Genomic DNA, 18,568 nt, shown 5'->3' on the forward strand with positions numbered 1-18,568 from the left:
TTATTATTACAAATAATAAATGAACATTAGGCAACTTGTAATACAACCAATTTGTCTTTCTGAGCCTTGCTAATGACGCAAAGCACTGTGGGTGAACTTACGAGAGAGAGCCCTGGATATTCTGGCACTTTCCATTAAAAATTGAAATGCAATCAGTGTTGTAATCTTCAGCTGCAACTCTTGCTAAAGTCAATGGTGCTGAAACAACAGCCAGCCAGCTCAATCTAATATCAATCAATCATAAAAGATTGTATTCGCTGGATGAAACTGCTGAGACAGAGAAGAGAACGCAGGTTCTGCTGGAGCTGCACACACAGCCGCGACATTCTGCATCCAGACAAACGTGAATCGATTGAGGAAGTGACTAAATGTCCACCTTGGCGTTATCATTTTTACAGCAAATGTGTAAAGCTGACCGCTTTGAACTCTGCTTGACCTTCCATAAATGTGTTTACTTGCTTTTTAAACAGGGGACACCCTCGTCTGTATGCTCCATCCGCTGCCTACACTTGTTAAATATCTGCTCATCAGGTCACAAGATCATGGGCACTGGGCTGAGCTGTCTGTGGTGTAGAATACCAGAGAATCCCATCTTGAGTGCCAGTCAGACAGCTCCACCACACTCACAGACATATACTCAGTTCCAATTAAGTTAATGAATAAGATGAATCATTGCTCTGAGGTTCCAGTTTCCCAGAAAGTGACTTCAGCAAGAGCCACAATAAAGCTGCACTTCATACTGACACACAGAACAGAAGGGGGAGAATTTTAGGATGGGTGTACCCTGTAGTGTGTGTGTGTGTGTGTGTGTGTGTGTGTGTGTGTGTGTGTGTGTGTGTGTGTGTGTGTGTGTGTGTGTGTGTGTGTGTGTGTGTGTGTGTGTGTGTGTGTGTGTCTAAAATAGGGTAAGCATATGGAAGCCTGCAGGCAGGATGGTGTGAGTGAAAAATAAGCGTACACACAAACTGCATTCTCCTTCCTCCTATGATTCAGCGGCTCAGTAAAGCCCAGATGTCGTAAACAGGATTTATGTGGTTTAATTAAGTTTTTGTACAATTACCTTTATTTACAGCTGCATAAAGCAGCCACTGGAGAATTCACGGGACTGTGAGCCAAACAGAGAGGTCGTAACTTCTGCCCTTTACTTTTCATTGTTGCCAAGATGTGAGAATGACACGTCTGGGCATCTAAGCTACATGTTTTGTTTGGTGGAGCGAAATATTTAAATGTATTCCAAATTAGAGATTCTTGTGTTTAAATGATCACTATTGTTGATTTGTCGGTCTGCTTCACAGCTTTGGATGATGGAGGGCCAGGCCAGTAAGTTTGATATTTGAAGAATATTCTATTTTTGTCAAACTTTTTTTTTAAATGTATGTAAATATAGCCTGCTAGAAATGTATTCTAAAAATGTACATATCCTCTGGTTATCATCTCCTCCTAACAAGCGTATTTCATTCCCACCAAAGGGTTCTCCAATTTCAGAGGCAGGGTGAGGCTGATGTGTCGGATAATGGTGATGTATTTTCTTGCTTTTCTCTGTATATGGCAATTTAAAGATACCTGTTTCATATTTGATGTTACATTGCCATCTATTGGCCAGGCAATAAAAGGGGGCGGGGGCGGGGGGGGGGGGGGGGCTTAGCCAGTTGCAGATACAGAAAATAAATCAAAACATGATTCCGTGTACTGCATCTGTTTTGACAACAACAGAAACCATCTCAGAAAACTGTTCCCATCTCTGTGTCAAACCATCAGGACACATGGCAGTGTCTGTGTGCTGGCTCGCTGCCATGTGCCACGCTCGCACAGAAAAATCTGTGACTGCTGGCATTGTTGTCCTTTCAGGAGTCTCATCAACACAGGCATTGTGCAATGACAGTCACGCAACTTTATCACTGCAGATGTTTCATTTAAAAAAAGCATCGCACTGGGAGGAGTGCAGCAAAACAAGGCTTTTAGTACATTATCTGTGATACCAATTGCCTTTTGAATATTTTCACCTGAGTGTTTGCACATGAATGGCACAATGTGTGCTCTTTTTCTCAGCTCTGTCAAAACAAGGAGGCTGCAATCTCACCACTAGAGGGGGCTTTATACACACCTTTTATCTGACTGGGCTTAGGCTTAGCATGGCAGCACAGAGAGTCGCTGCCTTTCCACCCACTTTCTTTTTATAATTACAATTATTTGATTAAAATATTACTCAGATCTTTCAGTACTGATGTTTTTGAAACGTATTTGTTTGTGTACAAAGTTGTACATCTTCTTGTAGCTGTACTGTACTGTAACGTGTCTGTAGAGCATCTCAGCATTAATCTTTTAACATGGGCTGATGGTGAACATCAGAATCAATACCACAGGCTGCACCCCAGTTTTCTAAGAACAGCCAGTTGTTTGTTTTTTCTATTCTTTTTTTTTTTTTTTTTTTTTGGTTTGTGCACGATGCCCTTTCGTCAACCCTTTTGAATGGGATGGGACATGAAACTAAGCTCAGACATGCAACATACCCCCGAGGCATCCAGACTGAATTCAAAGCTTTGCATTATGGTCCTCATAAAGAGGCTTTTCGCTGTCACTGGCCAGGGGATGTCCACAGAGAAGAGGCAAGAGACAGAAAAAATAAAAGCAAGATAGAAGAAAGAGTGAGTGAAGAGTAGCGAGGCTGGAGAGGATGAATAGCAAAAACAGCTTCATTCATCTTGGGCACATTTTTACTGTGCTGTGGAAGACAGTAAAGGAAGGGAGCGGTAAAAATAGTTCCTGTCTAGCCAGTAATGATAAAACCATACCTCATCACTGCTAAAGCTAGCCTTCATCTCTTCTGAACAAAGCCAAGAGCAACCTGTTCAGTCATGCACAACATACACTATAAAAGTCTTCAGGAAGTGTTTCTTTGAATTGCCCCAAACACTTTCTTTATCTTCTAAATCCCAAGGCATGCCAGAAGGACAGGTACACTGCTGTATTCAGCTCTTACAGTTGCTAAGACAGTAGCACCTCTGCAGCTGGAGGGCAGAGAGTGTCAGTGTGGGTTTATGTGTGTCTTTGTGAAGAGTGGTATAAAACATTAGCTAATAAAAGTAGGGGATAAAGTACCCTTTAATTAACTGCAGAACAAGTTTTCCCCCTGAGCAAAAAGAAGAAGAAAAAAAAAAGAGAAGATTTGAGGAGCTTGCCGCTGGTGAAAATTCAAGCTCTTTGCTGCAGGCTCCTTCAGACTGACATCAGTTTATACATTAGCATTGACATCAGTACAGCGAGGAACAGAAGGGCCACAGGTTCCTGGCTCAGTTGATAAAAACAGAGATATGTTTGCGAGTTGCAAAATTAAGTCAATACAGAAGCTGCTCAAGATTAAATAGAAATTCTTTAATCAATATATTTTCATATCTGCTCATCCAGCAGGTTACACCATAGACTGGTAACCAGTGTGTCACAGAGATAACACACAGAGAGCCAGAAAACCATTCACCCTCACCTAAATAAGGATGATAGTCCTCATTTGCTCCTGTTGGAATGAATGGGTTAAGCACAAAAGACAAATGTGCTTTCTCTTTTAATGGCTTGTTCTAGGTTTCCACACCTGCAGTGCCCTTATTTTTCAGTGTGGTGTCTAATCCCCCCATTTCTGCACCACTTAATCCAAAACAAAGCCTCAGCAGCACATGGGACCCAAGTTCATCACATTGTAAGTAACACACTTTTTATGACATCCATTCCGAAAGAGGATTATGCATACAAAGATAGCAGACACTCACCTCTTGCCTCCAGGCACTCAGCTGATTTAGAACGCAATCGATTCCATAATCTAAATTTGTTTTTGCATTATTCAGGCTTGAAAATGTTTTTGTGGTTGTTTTTTTTTTTTTTTCATAAAGATTATTTGCTTTTTTCTGAGCAACTGAATCATATAAAGAGCTTTCCAATGGGAAAAATGCCACATGTAGCCATGTTTATGCTGTTGTTGCTGGGGTTTTTTGTTTGTTTGTTTTTATATAGGCCACCACAGCTGAAGTGATCAAACAAAATCCTGCTGCCAGCCTGGAGTTTATTAACAGCCACTAACAGCTGTGCAAACTGCATCTCTTGGCACGTTGAGGTCCTCTGACTTTACAGTGCCACCCGCCTTTGTATTGGTGCTGATTTAGTACTGGGTGATGGCCTGTTCATTGTGATGGACCTGCATAAGTGAGAAGTGTGAAGTTATTTTGATAATGGGTGGTGTCACTTTTGGGGTCTAGTCCTTGTTGCTATGCATCTTTAATTGCAAATCAATGATATACCAGAATGATGGCACAGCTTTTGGACTTTATTCTTGACTTGCCTACCTTTGACTGCAGGCACTGTACTGGTATGTTGAGTCATGCAAGGTAGATAATGTAAGGCAGTTTAGTCCAATGACATTCAGTCAGGGGAAGCAAGGCTAGTCTAGTGAAATATAAAAATAGACATCAATTAAAAATTTCACTAAAGTGACCTCACTTCTTTCATCTCAGAAAGTGCTGCCATAAAGCCTTTCCCATTGCTGTTTGCATCCATCTGTTACAACAGTGCCATCTTATGGCTGCAATTGGCTATTGTCTCTGGAATCAGAATTAATGCAGCTTGACAGTCGAGTCACTGAAGACAGCCCATACTGGAATCCTATTGGAGGGAGGAAACTTTTTTTTTACCTGTCCTGTCCGGCAGTTTAAGCAAGCAAAACTATAGTATAGTCGGCCAAAGGGCAAGAGCACCAAAGAACGAGAGGAAGTGGGCAGCCAATCCCACCAGAGGCCGACTACCCCAGCGCAAGCCGAGAACAGGGCCCAGGGCCCCAAGCACCCAAGAATCACCCAGCTTGGTGATTGAATGTCCCAGTAAGTTTTTCAGTTAAGCTAATGTAGCTAGTTATAGTGTTGGCATGTCAGTCTGCAGATTGCTGAAGTGGTTGTGTTTTTCCTTGCCTGGTACAAATTTAAGACGATAAATTACTGCTGTGGTGTGTAGATGTGTGTTTTAATTACTTTTCTTAAAGGGGGACATATTTCATTGTTTAGGAAACTTAAAGTGTGAGCTGTAGCCCTTTTTGGTTTGTATGTAACTGGGTATGTTTATGCTTTGTAAAGCTATTTTTAAAAAATGCGTTCAATGATTTTGGTTATGTATGATAGGTTATGTGGACTCATACTCCATATAAGAATTTTGGTGAAGAGAATTTACATTGGAATATAGTTTGTAAAAGGATTTAATGCACAAAATAAGTACAACACAAGATATGCAATCATGGTTTAAAAAGTGTTAAAACAAATTGTAATTTAATGTTTTAAAGGCAAAATGAAATGGTTCCATAACTAAGGCAGAAATACAACACAAATTAGCCTTATGGCTTAAAAAAGAAAAGAATGAAAAGTATCATAAATGAAATTGTCATTATATAATTATGTTTAGGGGTAAACAGAAAGGTGGATCCCATTGAAATATTGCCACAGATGACTGTAATACCATGACTGTATACAATAAAGGTTTTATGGTTATGCAGGCTGGGTTATTTTGGATACTCTTTGAAACTCCCTGGAGTTGGAACCTGGATTTCTTCCTTGGCCTAGGAGGTGGCCAGCTGCCCAAGGACCTATTCATTCCATTTACTAGAGAAGGAACCCAACTATTCCTTCTCCCTTACTGGTGAAATACTCTAATATGGTAGGACTAACATATCCCACATACCGTTGTTGACTATTACTTTTGGGTGCACCCACAAAGAAACAACTGATCTAAGACCTGACTAAATTCTCTCTGGCCTGAAGAAGCAGGTAGTTATTCAGACCTGACTAACCTCTGTGCAGACTATATAACTGGAACTGAATTGAATGAAATCAAGAACTCTATTGAACTTAAAGACAAAGGACCTAGAATAAAAATACTGTTGATTCATTTATTTATGGTAATGTTTTATTTTCAGTCAAACTCAGTCAAAGCCTCCAGCTATTTCCTTCTAATCTCATACATTTTAGCACTTACCCTTTGAATCTATACTGTAGCTGATTCAGACCAGTTGGTGGATCTGAGGGTAGTACATTGGTTGCAAATGGTTCTAAAAAAATCTATGGTCAGCTAATAAGAAATAGACAACTGCAGTAGGAATAACATTTTATGATTCTACAGCCAAGAAGGCATACAGAGAGGTGAAGCCATCCAGGAAGAGTGCACCAAGAGGTTGTCAGAGAGATAATGTGGTCCAATTAGCCCTTTTAAAAGCTAAAGGAAGCTTTATTTTTATTACATTTTTTTTTGGGGGGGGGGGGGGGGGGGTGTTAACAGTCTCTGCTTGCCTTCCTGTAAAGGTCATCACAAACTACTGCATTCTACATTACATCTTCCACCTATAAACATTACATATGTTTATAGGGTAAGTCATTATGGTCTGGCATACAGAACTTTGAAAAAGTCTTGATCCACCTCTCATTTCTTTATATTATATGCTATATTTATTTATATTTATATTATATGCTTATATTATATTTATATTATATGCTATGAAAATGGGAAATAGGTGCAGCAGTTAATTAAAATGTGCAAGCATATATGGAACCATTTTCATTCAAGAACAATTTACCTTAATTTGAAAAAAATAACTTCATCCAAGTAAGTCTCACTTTGATCATATGTATTACTAATCCTTTAAAGTATATGACAAATTAAGAAAAAAAAGAAGAAAGAAAGAAAGAAGAAGAAAGTTGATTTAAATGACTTTGAATGTGGCGTGGTTGTTGGTGCCAGACAGGCTGGTCTAAGCATTTCAGAAACTGCTGATATCCAGGGTTTACAGATAATGGTCCAAAAAAGAGAAAATATCCAGCGAGCAGCAGTTCTCTGGGTCAAAATGCCTTGTTGATGTCAAAGGTCAGAGGAGAATGGCCAAACTGCTTTGAGCTGACAGGAAGGCAACAGTAACTCAAATACCCACTCGTTACAAGCAAGGTAAACAGATTAGCATCTCTGAATGCACAGTAAATTGAACCTTGAAGCAGATGGGCTACATCAGCAGAAGACCACACCAAGTGCCATTCCTGTCAGCTAAGAACAGGAAACTGAGCCTATAATTGGGAAAACATTGCTTGAGTCTCCATTTCTGCTGCAACATTCAGATGGTAGGGTCAGAATTTGATGAAAACATGGCTCGAGCCTACCTTGTATAAATGGTCTACGCTGGTGGTGGTGATGTAATAGATGTAATGGTGTGGAGGATATTTTCTTGGCACAGTTTTGGCCCCTTAGCACCAACTCAGCATCATTTAAACACCACAGCCCACTACTGTTGCTGACCATGTCCATCACTTCATGATCACAATGTACTCATCTTCTGATTGTTGCTTCCAGCAAGATAATACCATGACACAAAGCTCAAATGATTTCTAACTGGTTTCCACAGTCACCAGATGTCCAATAGAGCACCTTTGGGATATGGAATGGGAGATTCACATCATAGACTGTGTGATGCTGTCATGTCAATATGCACCAAAATCTGGAGAATGTTTCCAGCACCTCAGTGAATTTACGAAACAAGGAATTAAAACATATCTGAAAGTAAAAGTAGTACTAGTATGGCATATTTTAATAAAATGTCTGGTGAGTGTAGATCTAAAATTCAATTCAATTTAATTCATTTATATAATGCCAAATCCCAACAACAGTTGATTCAAGATCCTTTATATTGTAAGGTAAATACCCTAAAATAATACAGAGAAAACCTCAACAATCAGACTACCAGCTATGAGTAAGCACTTGGCAACTGTGGGAAGGAAAAACTCCCTTTTAACAGGAACAAAACTTCAACAGAACCATGCTCAGGGAGGGGCAGACATCTCCCATGACTGGTTGGAGGTGAGGGAAAGGAGACAAGACAAAAGACGAGCCAGAGAAGAGAGCCAGAGATTAATAATAACTAATGACTAAATGCAGAGTGGTGTGTAAACAGGGGGAAGTGAAAAGAGATGAGTGAAGAAGAAATGCTCAGAGCTTAATGGGAATCCCCCCAGCAGCCTAGGCCTATTGCAGAACTAAGGGAGAGTTAACGGATTACCACCATAACCGGCACCAACCACCATGCAGCTGCTGTTCTGTGAGGCAGCCTCAACAATGGAGGTGTCCATACATTTAGGTGCACCAGGTCTGTCCAGCATCTTGCCCCGCCATCTGATCCATCTCAACACCAGGTGGTGATCAGCTTCTCTCTTCATCAGTGTGTCCAGAACATACAATTGCAGGTCTAATGATACGATTACAAAATCGATCACTAACCTGTGACCTTAGGGTGTCCCAGTGCCACATGCACTTATGGACATCCTTATGTTTGAACATGGTGTTCGTTATGGACAATCTGTGATTTGCACAGAAGTCCAATAACAGAACACCATTTTGGTTCAGCTCAGGTAGGCCACTCCTCCCAATCACGCCCCTCCAGCTCCAGGGGAATCCAGACTGGAACAGAGTTCAGCCCCTCTCAAGGAGACTGGTTCCAAAGCCCAGACTGTGGGTTGAGATGAGCCTGGCTATATCTAGCCACCATCTCTCAACTTCATACACTAGCGCAGGCTCCTTCCCCACTAGAGAGGTGACATTCCATGTCCCACTAGCCAGTTGATAGCTGGGGATTGGTCCACCAGGGCCTCCACCCTTGACCGTTGCTTGACACACACTTCACCAAACCTCTACAGGACCTCCTGCGGGTGATGGGCCTACAGGCTAAGGCCCAGGCACCTCTCTCCCTTGAGCACCCTCCTCAGGCCTGGCTCCTTTCCTGGGCAGAATAAATTGTTCCCTTGCTCTTTGTTTGGCCCCTCACCCAGGACCAATCTGCAGGACTTCGGAGGCAGCTGATAGGTACCCACAGGCCAAGCGGAATGTGGCTAGGGTAGTAGCTAAAGCAAAAACTCGGGTGTGGGAGGAGTTTGGTGAGGCCATTTTAAAAGACTTTCAGACAGCCTCAAAGCAATTCCGGCAATCCATCACATGACTCAGGAGGGGAAAGTGGTGCTCTTTTCACACAGTGTATAGTGTGGGTGGGGCACTGATGAATTCAACTGAGACTATAATTGGGCAGTGGAAGGAATACTTTGAGGACCTCCTTAATCCCACTAACAATCCTTCTGTAGAGGAGGGATCAGTTGGATGACTTGCCTATCACTGGAGGTGAAGTCACTGATGTAGTTAAATGACTACTGGATGCCTCTGGATGTTGCAGGGCTGTCTTGGCAGAAAGTGGTGGCGGTTTCTGTCTTTAAGAAGGAGAACTGGAGGGTGTGCTCCAACTATTGGGGATCACACTCAAAATGGCCCATTGTTATGGGTCGTTTTATCCCTGTTCAACTGCAGCAAGAGCTTGGTCCACATTGTCGGCAATAAGTGGGACTCCTTTGTATCTGTATAAGTAGATGAAAATAGACAGGTGGACTGATCCTTTGATATTTATTCCAATTATTCTTTTTACATTAAGTTTTAAAGTCGGATTAATTCACAGCCTTTTCATTGCCTTTTTGTTTCTTTCCAGCCCTCACTCTAGAGTCACATGATCTTTGTTCCAGTGGTTTTTGGCCAAGTGCACAGGGCCATCGATGGTGTGCTCCAAGTTGTAGAAATGTTTCTTCAACACAAACCGGTTCAGCTGCTGGTCTCTGAAAACCATCTCCTACAGCTTGTCCTTCTTGGAAGGGTCTTTTTCTGGTGGCTGAGTCAATGCATCACTGGAAAAGAAGAGATAAATGTGAATGAACTTTTAATGGAGTGCTTTATATATATTTTATATATATTTTTAAAAAAATATTTAATATGATAAGCCAAAGAAAATGGATGAATGTATAGAAGGATGGACAGATGGATATTTGTATATGGATAAATATTAGGGGCGGGTGGATGGATCCAGATATTGATAGGTTCAATACTAACATTGGTATTGGTAATGGATCTCTCCTCTCTCTCTCCTCTAAGTTCAGTATATTGCTCCCGTTTCATAAAACAGTAGGTGTTTGTGTGCAAATAACACCCCTCTAATGCACATGCTCCTCTCCCCCCTCTGCTGTGTTTTGTCCTCAGTGGTGCTGAGGAGACACATGTAGGCTGCAATGAATGAGAAAGAGGAGCATCCTGTGGAGGCATTTTATGGCTGTAAATGTGAATATTGTAAATAGCAATGCGTGTAGGAAGGAAATTCTCTATTGTGGCAATAAATCCAATAGAAACACATGAAAATATGGGAAAAGGAGAATTTTTTCCCCCTTAACAAACAGCAAAAGAAACTAAGTGAGGTTGAGGGAAATCCCTAAGACAGACCCAGACCTCTGGCACAGAGCCCACTGGCAGAGTCCTTCCAGAGAGGCAAAGAATATCCGGAAAACTCATACAGTGAAAATTAAGTTTCAGTCATGACTCATGTTGGATCTTCATCATTAGGAAATGTTAATTTTCAAAGTGTTATTGGTCATTGATATTGGATGAATACCAAATTTGGCAGTATTGCACACCACTAACAAAGGTGTGAAACACACTAATGTCCCACATCAAAGTATTTACAGTGTAAGTTCATTTGTGAAGCCCTTCCCTTTACCCTTTAGAAGTTAGTTTTGTACATACTTAACATATTCACAGATGTATTCTGTCACTGACGCCCGGTCTAACCTGGGTGAGTAGAGGGTCAGTGGCTTTCAGAGATGTCATCACTTCAGGGATGAGCATCACAGCATCCACAGTTTGGGAGGCACACAGCATCTGATTCATGCTGCTGTTGATTTGAGTGAAAGGCGGAGGCCCAGTGTTTGCCAGTGAACCATTTCTGTTGGTTCCTGCCTGTCTCTCAGTGGTACGTGCCTGCCGGGCTCTAGCTTGGAACCCTCCTCTTTCTCCTGCTCTACGTCTGGTTTGGCCAGAATCCCAGCAGCAGCAACAGTGGTAGGCTGCGAAATGGCAGAGCTGTACATGGACTTCCTCAGAGGCTGGCTGGTGTCAAAACACCATTACAGGAGGAGGAGGATGATGTAATCATCAGAGGAGACTGAAGAGGTCTAGCTGCTGACCTGAGACACAAGAGGAGGCTATGAGAACAATTATAGACTTTATTAAATGAGAATTTCTACAACAGCTCTCATAATATAATTTAGATATAAACGATAAGTGAGACCCAGCACATCCCAGTCGACTACTTTGTTTCCACCCTCCTCTTTCTTGATTTTCCTTCATGTTTTGTGTGGCATCAAAGACCACAAATTCTTTGTCCTTATTATTATGATGTGCAGTTTTTATTCAACTCTAATGGAACAGATCTTAGTTCCTTCTTACACCCCGTATGTCTTTTCAGACTGTTTTTTTTTTTTTAGATCCTGGGAAACTACTGGAAATGTGATATAGTAGAATAAAAATAATGGTTTAGTGACCAAGTAAACTATATAAGATGATGTTCATAATTTTAAGGTAACTGTTAGACTCCTCACCCTTTGCTTTGTGTCAACAGTGCTGCAGCCTGTGTAGGGTCTGTGGTCGCAGGCTTATTCCAAAGTGAGGGAATCAAGGAATTGGGCTTCACTTATCGCCTCATCCCTCTACTCCACTTGGGTCACAGATTTAAACGCCTCCCTCAGATTCCTCAGTTTCTGTCCTTAGCAAAGTATAAATACACCAGTTCATTTAAAAATAATTAAATATGTGTAAGACAAACTATATGAGAATGATTTTAGAATACATCTTCATATACAAGAGGTCACTTCATCACATATCTTTAAATAATTATTGACTCAAATTGTTAGGCTGTGTGCAAAAAGGGGGTGCAATATTTGTTAAGGCTATGCAGTGAATTGAATTTTGGCTTCCACTGATTAGTAAACCAAGACAATCAAGATTAAAAACAAGTATTTTCACTCCCTCCCATGCTACAGCAGGATTAGCTCATGCTTATTTATTTTGTTTGTTCAATTGAATTATAATCAAATATCATTTTTTTATTAAATCCACCAATTTTCTAAGTCTGTGAACAACTGTTAGATAATTGTGACGTAAACATTAAGGGAGCAGCTCCAGCTGTCTTACTTGCACAATGATGATGACATTATTTTATGATGCTTTGGTCCCACCTGTTTCCTTCATGTCACGGTTTGGCTATTTATCTCTAAAGACCAGAAACTCAAGTTGAAACCAGAACTTAAATTGTGAAAGGGCTGATTGGTGAGCCACCGGATAGTTGAGTATATGTTTAACCTCACATCCTCACACAGATTACATTCAATATCACACACAGGCTCAACTAACAGCCACGGGGAGGCAGATCAAACAGAATTAAACAGAATCCACCACAGAGTTGAACAGCAGGGGTTACACATGTGATTGAAGAGCAGAGTCAGCCTAGTGATTTCCTGAACATGGCACAGATCAATAAGCACATGGTGTGTTTCCAGGTTCTCAGCCCCAAGAGATCGCCTATGTTGATTTGATCAAACTGCGGTTCATTTTGCTCTCTGTCTAGCTGCCTCTCTCTTCCTGACATACATGCACAAGCAAAAACATTACACCTCACCTTGATATGTACTGTATTCAGTTCTGTGGGGAGTCAGTACTATAGTTTCATTGCATTTATCACCTCACACTGTGATATCTGAGTCTCAGTGAGGTGTATGAGTGAGATAATAAAAATAGCTGTTGGGTGAATGTGACTAAAAATGGTGTTAGATTAAATGCTTTATTGCATTGCTAGCCCAGCTTCTATCTGTGCCTGACATCACTCCGTCCTTATTACATTACATTAAATTCCTGTCTTGTTTTCCCAAAATGAGACAGTAGATAATCACAAACACACAGTAAGTAGATAATCACAAACATACCCAATTAATGAAAATTTATAATGAAAAGATCCTATAACACTGTACACTTTGATTCTTCATCTAGGTTCAGCCCTAATCCATTGGGGGCCACAAGCTAGTGTACGCCTACTACCAGTCCCAAGTTTGGATAAATGGGGAGGGTTAAGTCAGGAAGAGCATCCTGCATAAAATCTTTGCCAAATCAAACATGTAGATCATCAAGAGTGAGATTTCCAGACCTAATCATTCAGGGCCCAGGTCAACAACAACCGCCTCCGGTGCTGTTGGCCAAGAATTCTGGAGTAAGTTGGATGAAGTGGCATAGAGTGTTCCCATGGGGAGAGAGTCGTGATTGGAGCAGACTTCACTGGACATGTAGGCGAAGGGAACCGAGGCACTGAGGAGGTGTTGGGTAAGTATGGTGTTAAGGAGAGAAATATAGAAAGGCAGATGGTACTGCATTTTATGAAAAGGATGGAAATGGCTGTAGTGAACATATACTTCAAGAAGAAGGATTTACATAGCGTGACATATGAGAGTGGAGGAAGGTACACACAGATGGACTACACCTTATGCAAAGGGTTTGATTTAAAAGAGATAGGAGACTGCAAGGTGGTGTCAGGGGAAAATGTAGATAGCATCAGATGGTAGGATGATTTTGGCAATCAAGAAGAGGAAGCGAGTGAAAGCAGAGGCAAGGAGTCAGTGGCATACGTTTAAGAAGGAAGAAAGTTGCACAGAGTTCAGCGAGGAGTTGAGACAGGCTCTGGGTGGTAGGGAAGAGTTACCAGGTGACTGAGAAAGTACAGGAATGAAGAGAGTAGACAGGAGTACTGGGAAGCTAGGCAGACAGCAAAGAGAGAGGTCGCAAAGGCAAAGGAAAAGGCTTATAGTGAGTTATATGTGATACTGGACACTAAGGAAGGAGAAAAGGACTTGTAAAGATTAGCTAGGCAGAGAGACCATGCTGGAAAGGATGTGCACTAGGTTCAGGATAGAGATGGAAATGTACTAATGAGTGAAGAGAGTGTGTTGAGAAGTCTCTGGAGCTTGAAAAAAGGTAGATTGAGAAGGTGGAAGAAGTACTTTAAGGAGCTGATGAATGAAGAAAATGAGAGAGAAAGGAGGACAGATGAAGGAAAGTGAGTGAATCGGGAAAGACAGGATTACTAAGGAGGAAGTGAGGGCAGCAATGAAGAGAATGAAGAGTGGAATGGCAACTGGTCCAGATGACATACTTGTGGCGATATGTAGATGTCTAGAAGAGAGGGCAGTGGACTTTTTAACCAGATTGTTTAACACAATCCTGGAGAGTGAGAGAATACCTGGGGAATAGAGAAGAATTGTACTGGTACTAATTGTTAAGAGCAAGGGTGATATGCAGAGCTGTGGTAACTACAGATGAATAAAGCTGATGAGCCATACCATTAAGATATGGGAAAGAGTTCTTGAAGCTAGGTTAAGAAGAGGTTAGGCTAGGTTAAAAAGAGAGGTGACAATCAGCAAGCAGTGGTAAAGCGTCATGCTGAGAAAGAGCACTACAGATGCAGTGTTTGCTTCGAGAGTGTAGATGGAGAAGTTTAGAAAAGGTCAGAACGAGTTGCAATGTGTCTTTGTGGATTTGTGACAGAAGGATAGACTGAAAGGGAATGTTGACAAAATGGTAGACCTGCTTTGCTGTATGGACATGTGTAGAGGAGGGGTAGTGGATATATTAGACAAAGGATGTTGAATATGGAGCTACCAGGCAGGAGGAAAAGAGGAAGACCACGGAGCAAGTTCACTGATGTAGTGAAAGAGGGCATGCAGAGGGTTGTGTGATATGCTAGGAATACAATGAGATGGAGGCAGATGATCCACTGTGGTGATCCCTAAAAGGAGCAGCTGAAAGAAGAAAAAGAAGAAAAGAAGATTGATGCATGCAAAACAAGATCCTAAAGCTAGACTTTTGAGTGGTACAAAGCGATCTTTGCTGTGTTTGAGGAATTGCTAAGCTATGCTTAACAAGCATATCACCTTAAGGATTTGCCTATAAAGACTTGCCCTTGCATCCTTACCACTACCCTGATCTCTCATTTGCTTCACAACAACATTGATCTGTTATGGGGTTTAAGGAAGGATTCCACAGGACCTTGGTGTTGGAGTGTTGCTTCAATATCACCTCAGCTGTGAATAATGAGAATAAAACCCCCAGAAGTGATCAATGCTAAGGATTGTAGCAGCGTGAGAATGTTATGTTTATTTGAGAAATGAACTTCAGCTTGTTTTTATGTGGGATATACTCTGCTCAAAAAAATAAATAATGCTTTTTAATCAGAGTATAACATCAAGTTGGTTAAACCTCTGGCATATTGATCTGGTGAGTTAAGTAGCAGAGGGGGTTGTTAACCAGTTTCAGCTGCTTTGGTGCAAATTAACAGGTACACTGGAGGGGCAACAATGAGGAAAACAGGAATAGTTTCACAGGTGGAGGACACTGACAGTTTTTTCACTAGGTTTGCATTTCACTAGGGTCAGTGTCACTATTGGTAGCATGAGGCAACACATGGACCCTACAGAAGTTGCACAAGATGGCACATTAATATGTGCATTGCCAGCAGGTTTGCTGTGTCTCCCAGGACAGTCTCAAGAGCATGGAGGAGATTCCAGGAGACAGGCAGTTACCGTAGGAGAGCTGGACAAGCTGCGGAGAACATCATGCTGCCTGTAACATAATTCATCATGACTGGTTTGGTGGTGGGTCAGTGATGGTCTGGGGAGGCAAATCCATGGAGACATGCACAGGCCTCTATAAGCTGGGCAATGGCACCCTGACTGCCATTAGGTATCAGGATGAAATCCTTGGACCCATTGTCAGACCCTAAGCTGGTGCAGTGGGTTCTGGGTTCCTCCTGGTGCACAACAATGCCCGGCCTCATGTGGTGAGAGTATGAGGCAGTTCCTGGAGGATGAAGGAATTGATACTACTGACTGGCCCCCCATGCTCGCTTGACCTGAATCCAATAGAACATATATGGGACATCATTATTTATTATACAAACTACCGGGTACCATTTTACTGCAATGAAATTTCAGTAAAAGGAACTAGCCTGCCGCATTATTTTTACATTTTGATTTTCGGGCTGTCTTTGAATTCAGTCCTCTCTAGGTTGATAATTTTCATTTCCATCAAAAGATGTAGAACCCGTTCATTCCTAACACATTTCCCAGTCCACATCAGTATAGATATCCGGCATAATTTTCTTTTTTTCAGCATTGAGATCTGATGTATTTTCAAAATGCTTTTTTAAATTTATTTTAAACAGTGTAGGTAGTTTCTGGGACCATGTAGTCTACTGAGAGCAAACAACTGTAGCATGACAAAGCAACATTAATGATATAAATGTTGATACCATTTAAAATTCCTGTAATTGTATGCACTTTATTTTCACACATATGCTAAACATAATGTAAAGAGCATGGCATGTGTTCGGAAGGCACCAAAACACACACATAGTTGTCCTGTCCTCTCCATGGGAGTGCAAGGCACACTGCTGTGGCAGTCAGCACTGAACATGTCTTTGGGGATGCTCCATTATTTACACAATGCCTTCCTGTGGCCCCGATGAGACATGACAGGAGCCACAGGAAGCTTATGAATTATACAGAAGGGCCTAAAAGCACGAGGGGAGAGTACAGGGTGATGGGAAGGCCTGAGGACACAGCAAAGCAGTGAGGCTGCAGACTGCAATGCACATGTCACTGCAGCCTGAGGGACTGGAGGGATCTAAAGCAGGCAGGGAGGAAGGGGCACACATGGACACATGAAGATGTGCGAGTAGAGGAAAAAAGATTATGCTGAAGAAGAAGGGGAGTAAGTATAAAGAGACAACAGAAAAATGAAAGACAACAGTTACAAATGGCAGGGAGAAATTCTACAAAGGCTTTAACGGGACACAGAGGAGAGAAATAGCTAAAAGAGCAGCAGCAGTCTTAATTTAGACAGAGAGGCATTAATCGCTTATGGGTGCATATAAAAAAGAGGAGTGAAAATGATGTCATGCATGCAGTGGACAGTGGGGCGTGTGATGTCTCAGCTGTTGCTCAAATAGGCTGGGCAGTGAGTAGCTTCTGGTGTCAGCCTGCATGTCCTAATGGAGGGGATAACCTTATTTAGGCTGTGACTCATCACCTTATCCAGCAAAACAACACACAGTAGCTGTGAGTAATAAAAGACTCCAGTAATACCGTTCCTGTTTTAGTGAAGTGATAAGATTTAACTAATGGTACTGAAATCACAGGCATTTTGAAGATTAACTTCTCGCATAATATTTAGTATATTGTTGCAGACTTTTCCTCTACATGTCATGTGTGTATAATATTACTGAGGACAACCATCTGTAGCAGGATTAACCCCTGATATGGATTAGTACAAGTCCATATGTGTACAGTCTAGATTACAATGACTATTTGCTAGAAAGAACAACTCTTTTATTTCTCTCTCTCTCTCACACACACACACACACTAATGTGTTTCATGAGTCTGATATTTGTAAGTAACTTTTTACAGGAAGTGCCTCTAATGACAACCCCTTTCATTGGCCCGCAGGGAGCTGCTGTCCATCTCTCACGGCATCCCCAGACGGGAAAAAGAACCGCCCAGACCACTGGTGCCAGGGTGATATCATCTGATAATCAACCTCAAACATGGGCGCTGAGCCACACAGTGCATTTTCATATAGTGAAACGTCTTCATCCTTCACTCTCGCTTTTATATTGAGGGGTTTTTTTTCTGCAAATATTGATCCCGGAGAACAAGCTAAATTGGTGTGTCATATAAAAATGGGAAGTTGTTAGCACTATATATCTGAATGGGTGCCAAATAAATTAAGCTTATTAACTAAAATCCTTTTTTTTTTTTAACCATAACCCGAATGTTGCTTTTTTTTTTTTAATTGATGCAGTCTGTTAGTTGTAGCCCATCTAATGAGCATCAGCTGTCATTCTACATGTGCTTGAACACTCTTAATCCCCCCCCAAGAGCTCATCTGGACAACAAACATTTCAAAGAACTTGAGAGACAAGCATCATTCAAGCTGGATTTGTACTTTATCACTTCAATTATTCCTGAATTAATATCTATATAAAGTTTAACACTTTAATAAGGGCTTTTGTGAATGTTTGTTAATGTCTATGTAGGTGTGAAACAGACGAAAGAAACACAGAAGTAGACATTAGAGAACTTTCAGAAGTCACTCGTGGTACTACCGTAAATGATAGTAAAAAAAATTCCTTGTCTCATTTGTCAAAGTTGTCTTCATAAATCAAAATGTTGCTCATGTACAGAGCTGCTTACGTTCCCCAACCATCTATCGCTAAAAGTGTGACTGAGGGGGCCATGTGCTCTGTCCCCCACCCCCAGTTCTCACCATCACTCAGTCCATATGTGCATTCGAGTGGCAGCTGCAAACTCCCCACCCCCACCCCCCTCACTTGGCCTCTGAAAAAAAAAAAAGAAAGTGAAAAACAGCTCTGTACAAAAGTAGAAGAGCTGCTCTGGTCAGCCTGTGTCTGACATCCACGGTGAGCATCAGGAAGGAGCAAAAATATAGAGAAAAAGGAGATGGAGAGTCTCTTTTTTTGGGGGGGGGGGGGGGTAACACTTGTTTTGTAATTAAGTAGCTGCATTAATTACATGCATGTGTGCACACACCACACAACACAGTGGCCTTCCCATCTGCCTTGGCCTGCTCCTGCGGGAACAG

This window comes from Archocentrus centrarchus, chromosome 9 (genome assembly GCF_007364275.1).
Source record: "Archocentrus centrarchus isolate MPI-CPG fArcCen1 chromosome 9, fArcCen1, whole genome shotgun sequence".
In the NCBI taxonomy this organism is placed as follows: Eukaryota; Metazoa; Chordata; class Actinopteri; order Cichliformes; family Cichlidae; genus Archocentrus; species Archocentrus centrarchus.